This window comes from Coenobita brevimanus, chromosome 77 (genome assembly GCF_032717465.1).
Source record: "Coenobita brevimanus isolate Jiangsu-jjx chromosome 77, ASM3271746v2, whole genome shotgun sequence".
NCBI lineage: Eukaryota > Metazoa > Arthropoda > Malacostraca > Decapoda > Coenobitidae > Coenobita > Coenobita brevimanus.
Genome location: NC_137030.1, coordinates 8,829,235 through 8,835,950, shown reverse-complemented (window position 1 = coordinate 8,835,950; position 6,716 = coordinate 8,829,235).

Here is a 6,716-nt window from a genome sequence, read left to right as displayed (position 1 = left end):
TGGGACAGCTCTTGGGGACGTGACAGCCCGGGTGTGTTTCTGGTCTGGGGTGCAGGGAGGCCCTTTCATGTCAGGGCCTCGACCTGGGGAGGGGCCCTCAGGGCTGGGGCCAAACAGTGTCAGGAGTCGAGCCTGCCACTTCTTACTCCGGGTGGAGGGCCGACGGTGAGTGGGGCCAAGGCGGTCCCACCCTGGGGTCCAAGGACTGGCCCTGGGAGGCCTGGGACTGTGGTCACCTCTAGGTTGGGGCACCATCAGGGGTTGACTGCGGCACTTCGTCCGTGGGGCGTCCGTCAGGACCCGGCGTCATCCAGGGACAGGCTGGAGGGCATGGATCCCGCCTTCAGTGACCGGGCCTCGCCACCACTCCTGGAATGGCAGCACCTCCAGGGAACCACACCTGGAGGGAGAGACAGAAGGGCATCCCGTGCGGCCACCGGGTGGAGAGTGGGCAGTGCAAGGGACCTTCTCCTCTGGGAGAACCCTCAGAACTGTGGATAAAGGGTGTACAGTGGCCGTCTCTTCCCTGACTCATACAGTAGCCATCGTCGCGGTTCCACAGGCCCTTTGGATAGTAGCAGGACGTATAGTGGCTGTTCCTTCCCCAGCGCATACAGCGGCCGTCACTGCAGTGCTGCTTCCGAAGGAGGAAGAGGCAAATGAGGGACGTACAGTGGCCATTCCCTCCCCAGCACATTCAGTGGCCGTCGCCGTGGGTCTGCCTGCCCGACAGAGAGTAACTGAAGGATGTACAGTGGCCATTCCCTCCCCAGTACGTCCAGTGGCCGTTACAGCAGTGCTGCTCCCGTAGGAGGAGGCGGATGAGGGATGTACAGTGGCCGTTCCCTCCCCAATGCATACAGTGGCCGTCGTCATGGTTCCACTCCTCCTACCTTTGCCTGTCAGTGTGCGTACAGTGGCCGTCACACCAAGGTGGACTCCAGATGTGGCCGCAGCAAAAGGATGTACAGTGGCTGTTCCTTCCCCGATGCGTACAGTGGCCGTCATCACGGTGCTGCAGGGAGAACAGCTGAGGGATGTACAGTGGCCATTCCCTCCCCGGTACGTCCTGTGGCCATTACCCAGTGCTGCCTGGAACTGAATCTGGAGCAGTCCCACCCCGATCCTGACGAGGATTGGTCCGGCCAAGAAGTAGTCTCACATCCTGCGACGTCGTGGTTGGCCAGGTTGAGGGGTAGAGGGACACAAGGTTGGGGCACACCTGAGCCCTTCTCGCTCTGGGCGGGCGTTGCGCTCATCTGGCCCACTGTGGTGTCCTCCTGGAGTGGGGATGGGGCTGCGGCTCCATAGTGGGTGGGGGGTCTGGCAGTGGGAGGTGCTTTTCACCATTGTCCGCATTGAAAAAGTCATGGCCCCGTGACTGGAGGTGGTATGTGCTTGTGGTGAAGGTCTGGTGTGTAGATGTGAGGTGTTGGAGGAGGGTGGTCCAGTGTTGAGTGATGTGGTTGGGTTCTTGATGTAGGTTGAATGTGATGTGGAGTGTGGAAGTGTGTGGAGTGTGGCGGAGGCTGCGGAGGCATTGACGTGTCCCTCGTACTCTCTGTCCAGGCCCGTGTGGGGGATGCCATACGATGCATTGGACTCTCATCTCTGGTGGTGGTGCTTGGTGCAGGGCTCGTAGCTGTATTCTGGCTAAGGGTGAGGTCCTTGAGCTTTTATGGGGGAGGTTAGGGTAGGAGTGGCGGCTCCTTCTGGGGAATTGGGTCAGTGGAAATTTCCACCTCGCCTGATGTAGGCTGAGTGTGATGGGGGTAGTACTGGGGGTATGTGTCATGTCTGGGGCTGAGTGTGGTGATGTCAGTGGCGTTGGAGAGGGTCTAAGGGTATATCTGGCTGGTGGGCATGAGAGGTGTCCGGATAGTGGTGGTGGTAGTGAGGACAGGCGTGGGGGGTGAGGCTGTGAGGCTGTTATGAGTCCATATTATAATTACAAATCATAATAGATAGATAGATAAATAGATAGATAGACAGCTCCATGCAAGCCTGGGAAAGGGAAATGATCTTGCAAGTTAACTGAGGAAATGTTGACCATACACAGGAAGTAGCAGTCAGGGGATGATGTAGGTAGTGTGTCAGCGAGATAGCATGCGACCAAAGCCTAGTGACATACACACATACTCACACACAGGTTTCTGGAACTTTCCAACCACAGTGTAACACACGTGACACGACCCCTGTTTCACTAGAAATTAGGAAGCAGAGGGCAGAAGGAGGCTAGCATTAGAACCGACAGGTAGTGGAGAGAGTGAACAAGAAAGAGGGGCCCAACTAGACTTACTTATTATATTGTCTCTGTAAGACATACCCTGCTCAACTTAGATTTTCTCTGAAGATAATAAATTAAGATCAACTCCCTGTATTCATCTTTAATTCCTACTACAAGAAATCGAGAGTGACAACTAAACAACAAAACTTCTCCACAAGTTACTACAAAGTCTTTTATGACATATTGGTGGCAAGCAGAACTATGGACATCGTCTCCGAATCAAAAGCGAATTTCTACAAAAGCAGGCGAGACTCTACAAGATTAGCTTCAGTTCTACAGTGAATTGCTACAAAATACAGCCTGCAATGCAAATAGCCTACAAGTCTACAAAACAACTCTATAATCTTCACGTAACTTCAAGCAGCAGCAAGAAGAATATAAAACAAAGCAAGCAAAGAAGAGTCAAGACCAAAGCAACAAGCACACAAACCCCCACCACTCTCTCCCGCCTACCTCCATCGCTGACGCAGAGGTCAAGACACGCAGCAAAGCACCAGAGCCACAGTTATAACGCGTCTTTTTTTTTTTTTCTTGCATGCATTCTGTGCATTGCGAACAGCAGTACTGCAAATACAATGCACAGAATGCATGCAAGAATTGCAAATTTGGAGTCAGTATTTAGTGGGGGGAGAGTTAACATCCAAGTTAACCCCCCTGAATGAAGTGTACATATTTTGTATATAGTATTAATTATATATATATATATATATATATATATATATATATGTAACAAAGAAGAATGACCCATGATATAGAAGTATGGCATACCAGTACCATTAACTTTCAATGAAATATTAATAACTCTTACCATAATCTTAATTTTAAACTTTTTTTTTTCTTGCATGTATGCATTTTACTACAATAACCCATGTACATACTGTATTACAATTAAATAGTTTACCTTTAGTGCATTTATTCAAATATGTATACAACTTGTTTAAAATGTAATATTACTGCATCATTGCAATTTACTATGATTATTATATGTATACAATATTATAATGAATATTATGTACTAATAGGTTAGCATATGTCAATGATGATTGCTGTCGGAGGACCTTCAGCAGCGTGGCCGAGCAATGTTATGAGTCTATATTATAATTACAAAGCATAATAGATAAATAGATAGATAGACAGCTCCATGCAAGCCTGGGAAAGGGAAATGATCTTGCAAGTTAACTGAGGAAATGTTGACCATACACAGGAAGTAGCAAAGTCAGGGGATGATGTAGGTAGTGTGTCAGCGAGATAGCATGCGAACAAAGCCTAGTGACATACACACATACTCACACACAGGTTTCTGGAACTTTCCAACCACAGTGTAACACACGTGACACGAACCCTGTTTCACCAAAATTTAGGAAGCAGAGGGCAGAAGGAGGCTAGCACTAGAACCGACAGGTAGTGGAGAGAGTGACCAAGAAAGAGGGGCCCAACTAGACTTACTTATTATATTGTCTCTGTAAGACATACCCTGCTCAACTTAGATTTTCTCTGAAGATAATAAATTAAGATCAACTCACTGTATTCATCTTTAATTCCTACTACAAGAAATCGAGAGTGACAACTAAACAACAAAACTTCTCTATAAGTTACTACAAAGTCTTTTATGGCTGTGAGGCCACGTGGTGGTGTGGGTGTTTGGTTTTGGTTGTGGGAGGGTTGGTGAGGTGGTGTGTGTAATGTAGGGTGGCGTGTATAGCGGGCGTCATCGGTGGGTAAGGGATGGGAAGGTGAGGGCGTGTGGGTGGCGCGTGAGGCGAGTGGTGTTGCTGCACGTGGGAAGCTCATAGGTGAGGCAGTGCAGGGTATGGGGACAGGGGAAGCGGGGGTGAGGGAAGGTGTGTGTCATGGCGGTGTGGTGCGGGTGGTTGTTTCCACAGTGGCTGGGGTGGGAGTTTTTGTGGAGTTTTGTGATGTCGGTGAGTTGTAAGAGTTGTGGGTTGGTGATGGAAAATTGTGAGGTGGAGGAAGAGGTGAGGGTGAGACGACAGTGTGGGGTGTGCTAGGCGGGGAGGGTGGTGATGTCCTGGAACCATAGGAGGCTAGTGGTCAGTCAGGTAAGGGTGCAGTGGGGGAGGGGGTTGTGGCGGGTGAGGCGGAGAGGGAAGGTGAGAAGGAGTAGGCATATGAGTCAGTGGCTGGTTTCTTGGAAGAAGGAGAGGGTGGCACGGCGCGACAGGAGGTGTGGGGCGCACAGTTTGGTGTGGTGTTATTGTCAGTGGGTCAGAAGGAGCGCACGTGTCAGTTGCGATATGTGCGTGTATGCCCATGGTGCTGAATGATAACTTGGTATGGGTTAGGGACTTTGATGATGGTAAAGGGGCCTTTGAATCAGGGAGATACCTTGTTTAGGGTAGGTAAGTGTGCCATGACGACAGAGTCTCCCTGTTTGTAGGGGTTGGAGGTGATTGTGTCTGGTTGTAAGTCTTGCTCTTGTTGAAGGTGGTGGAGCTGCCTCTTGAGGTGGTGTAGGGGGTCGGTAGTGGAGGGCGGGGGAGGGGGTTGAAGGTGCTAGCGGAGGGGCAGAAGGAGCGGAGATTCCCTGAAGACTCGCTCATGGGGGGTGATCCCAACATCCCTAAGGAATGTGTTCAGACCCCACTGAACAGTTTTCACATGGGCTGGCCAATCTTCATTGTCCATTTGTATAATTCAGGCCCGCACCTGATTGAGAAGGGACCGATGGCTTCTCTCGCACACGCTATTTCCTTGGGGCCAGTAGGGGGAAGAGTGGGATAGTTGATAACCGAATAGAATGACTAATTCATCCCAGACCTTGCCGGTGAATTCGGGTGTGTTATTAGAATGTAGGGCCTGGGGAATCCCGAAATATGGGAAAACGTGGCGAACCAATGCATTAGCTACTGTCACTGCATTGTGTTCTTTCCCGGGGCAGGTGATGAGGAATTTGGAGTAAAGTCTACATAAGTAATGATGTACTTGTAGCCTGCTTTTAGTGGTAGGGGCCCGAGTACGTTGACTGACAGTAATTGCCGTGGTTTGTGGGCGGTGATTTTTCCCGCGGGTCTGGCCATACAAGTGATATCATTCCCCAAGGAGCAGGCTCGGCATGTTTGGATGAAGTTTTTGGCAATGGTGGAGGGGTTGGGCGTCCAATATATACCATTGAAAACTTGTAGTTGTTTTTTGGTGCCGAGGTGGATGCCGTTGTTAGCGTGGAGGTGAACCATGGCGTCATGTGCGGCAATGGGGTCTAGAACTATGTGGCCGTCTTGGTTAAACAGGTGTTCGCCGTGTTGGTATAATTTGGCGAAAGTGTGCGGTGGTATCCATGGGAGGCGTTGCTTGGCCTGCCACATTTGGATAAGGTCTGTGTTGGTGCGGATGGAATTAATGGGTAGGCGTGATAGAGCGTCAGCATTTGTATGTAGCTTCCCGGGTCGGTATGATATTTCAAAATCAAACTCCTCTAGCGCTTCTCTCCATTGAATTAATTGTGCGCTGGTGGTTTTGGATTGTCACAGACACTGGAGAGATTGATGGTCAGTGATGATGTACGATCTAAAATAGTCTAAAGCCCAAATGATGCCCAGGCACTTGCGTTTAGTGACAGCATAATTTCTCTCAGCCTGGTTGAGGGTATGGCAGGCACAGGCAATGATGTGTTCCTTCTCATCCTGCACCTGTGCGAGTACGGCACCGATGGGAACCAGAGCTACATCTGTGTACAGACAGAAAGGTAGGTTGTAGTCAGGGAAAGCGAAAATTGGGGCTGAGACGAGTTTGTTTTTCAGAGTGCTAAAGGCCGCGACCCGGGCTTCAGTCCAAACGAAAGGCTTGCCTTTCCTTGTGAGGTTGTGCAGGGATTTGGAAATGTCGGTGAAACCTTTGACAAAACGCCTGTAATAAGAGGTCAGTCCGAGGAAGGAGCGCACCTCGTGGACATCCTTAGGAAGAGGGAGGTCAGCAATAGTGCGCAACTTGTCAGGATCAGGGGAGATGCCCTCGGCTCCAATCACGTGTCCTAGGAAGGAGACGGATCTTTCGGCTAGGACGCACTTTGAAGGCTTGAGTTTTAGTCCTTTTTGGCGTATTCACGTAAATATCTGTTTGAGGCGGCAGAGGTGGTCGGCCCAGGTTCGGCTGAACACGATGACATCGTCCAGATACACCAGGCAGATCTCCCAGGTCAGGCCGCTGAGGACTGACTCAATTAGACGTGAGAACGTGGCTGGGGCATCGCAAAGTTTGAAAGGGAGGATGTAGAATTCATAGTGTTTGCCGTTGCTGATTGAGAAGGCTGTTTTCTGTTTGTCCTCTGGATAGACAGGGACTTGCCAATACCCTGACTGTAGGTACAGGGTGGAAAACCATGAAGAGCCGTGTAGTGAGTCGAGGGAATCGTCTATCCTGGGTAGGAGGGTGGCATCCTTGGTGGTCACATCGTTGAGTTTACTGTAGTCGA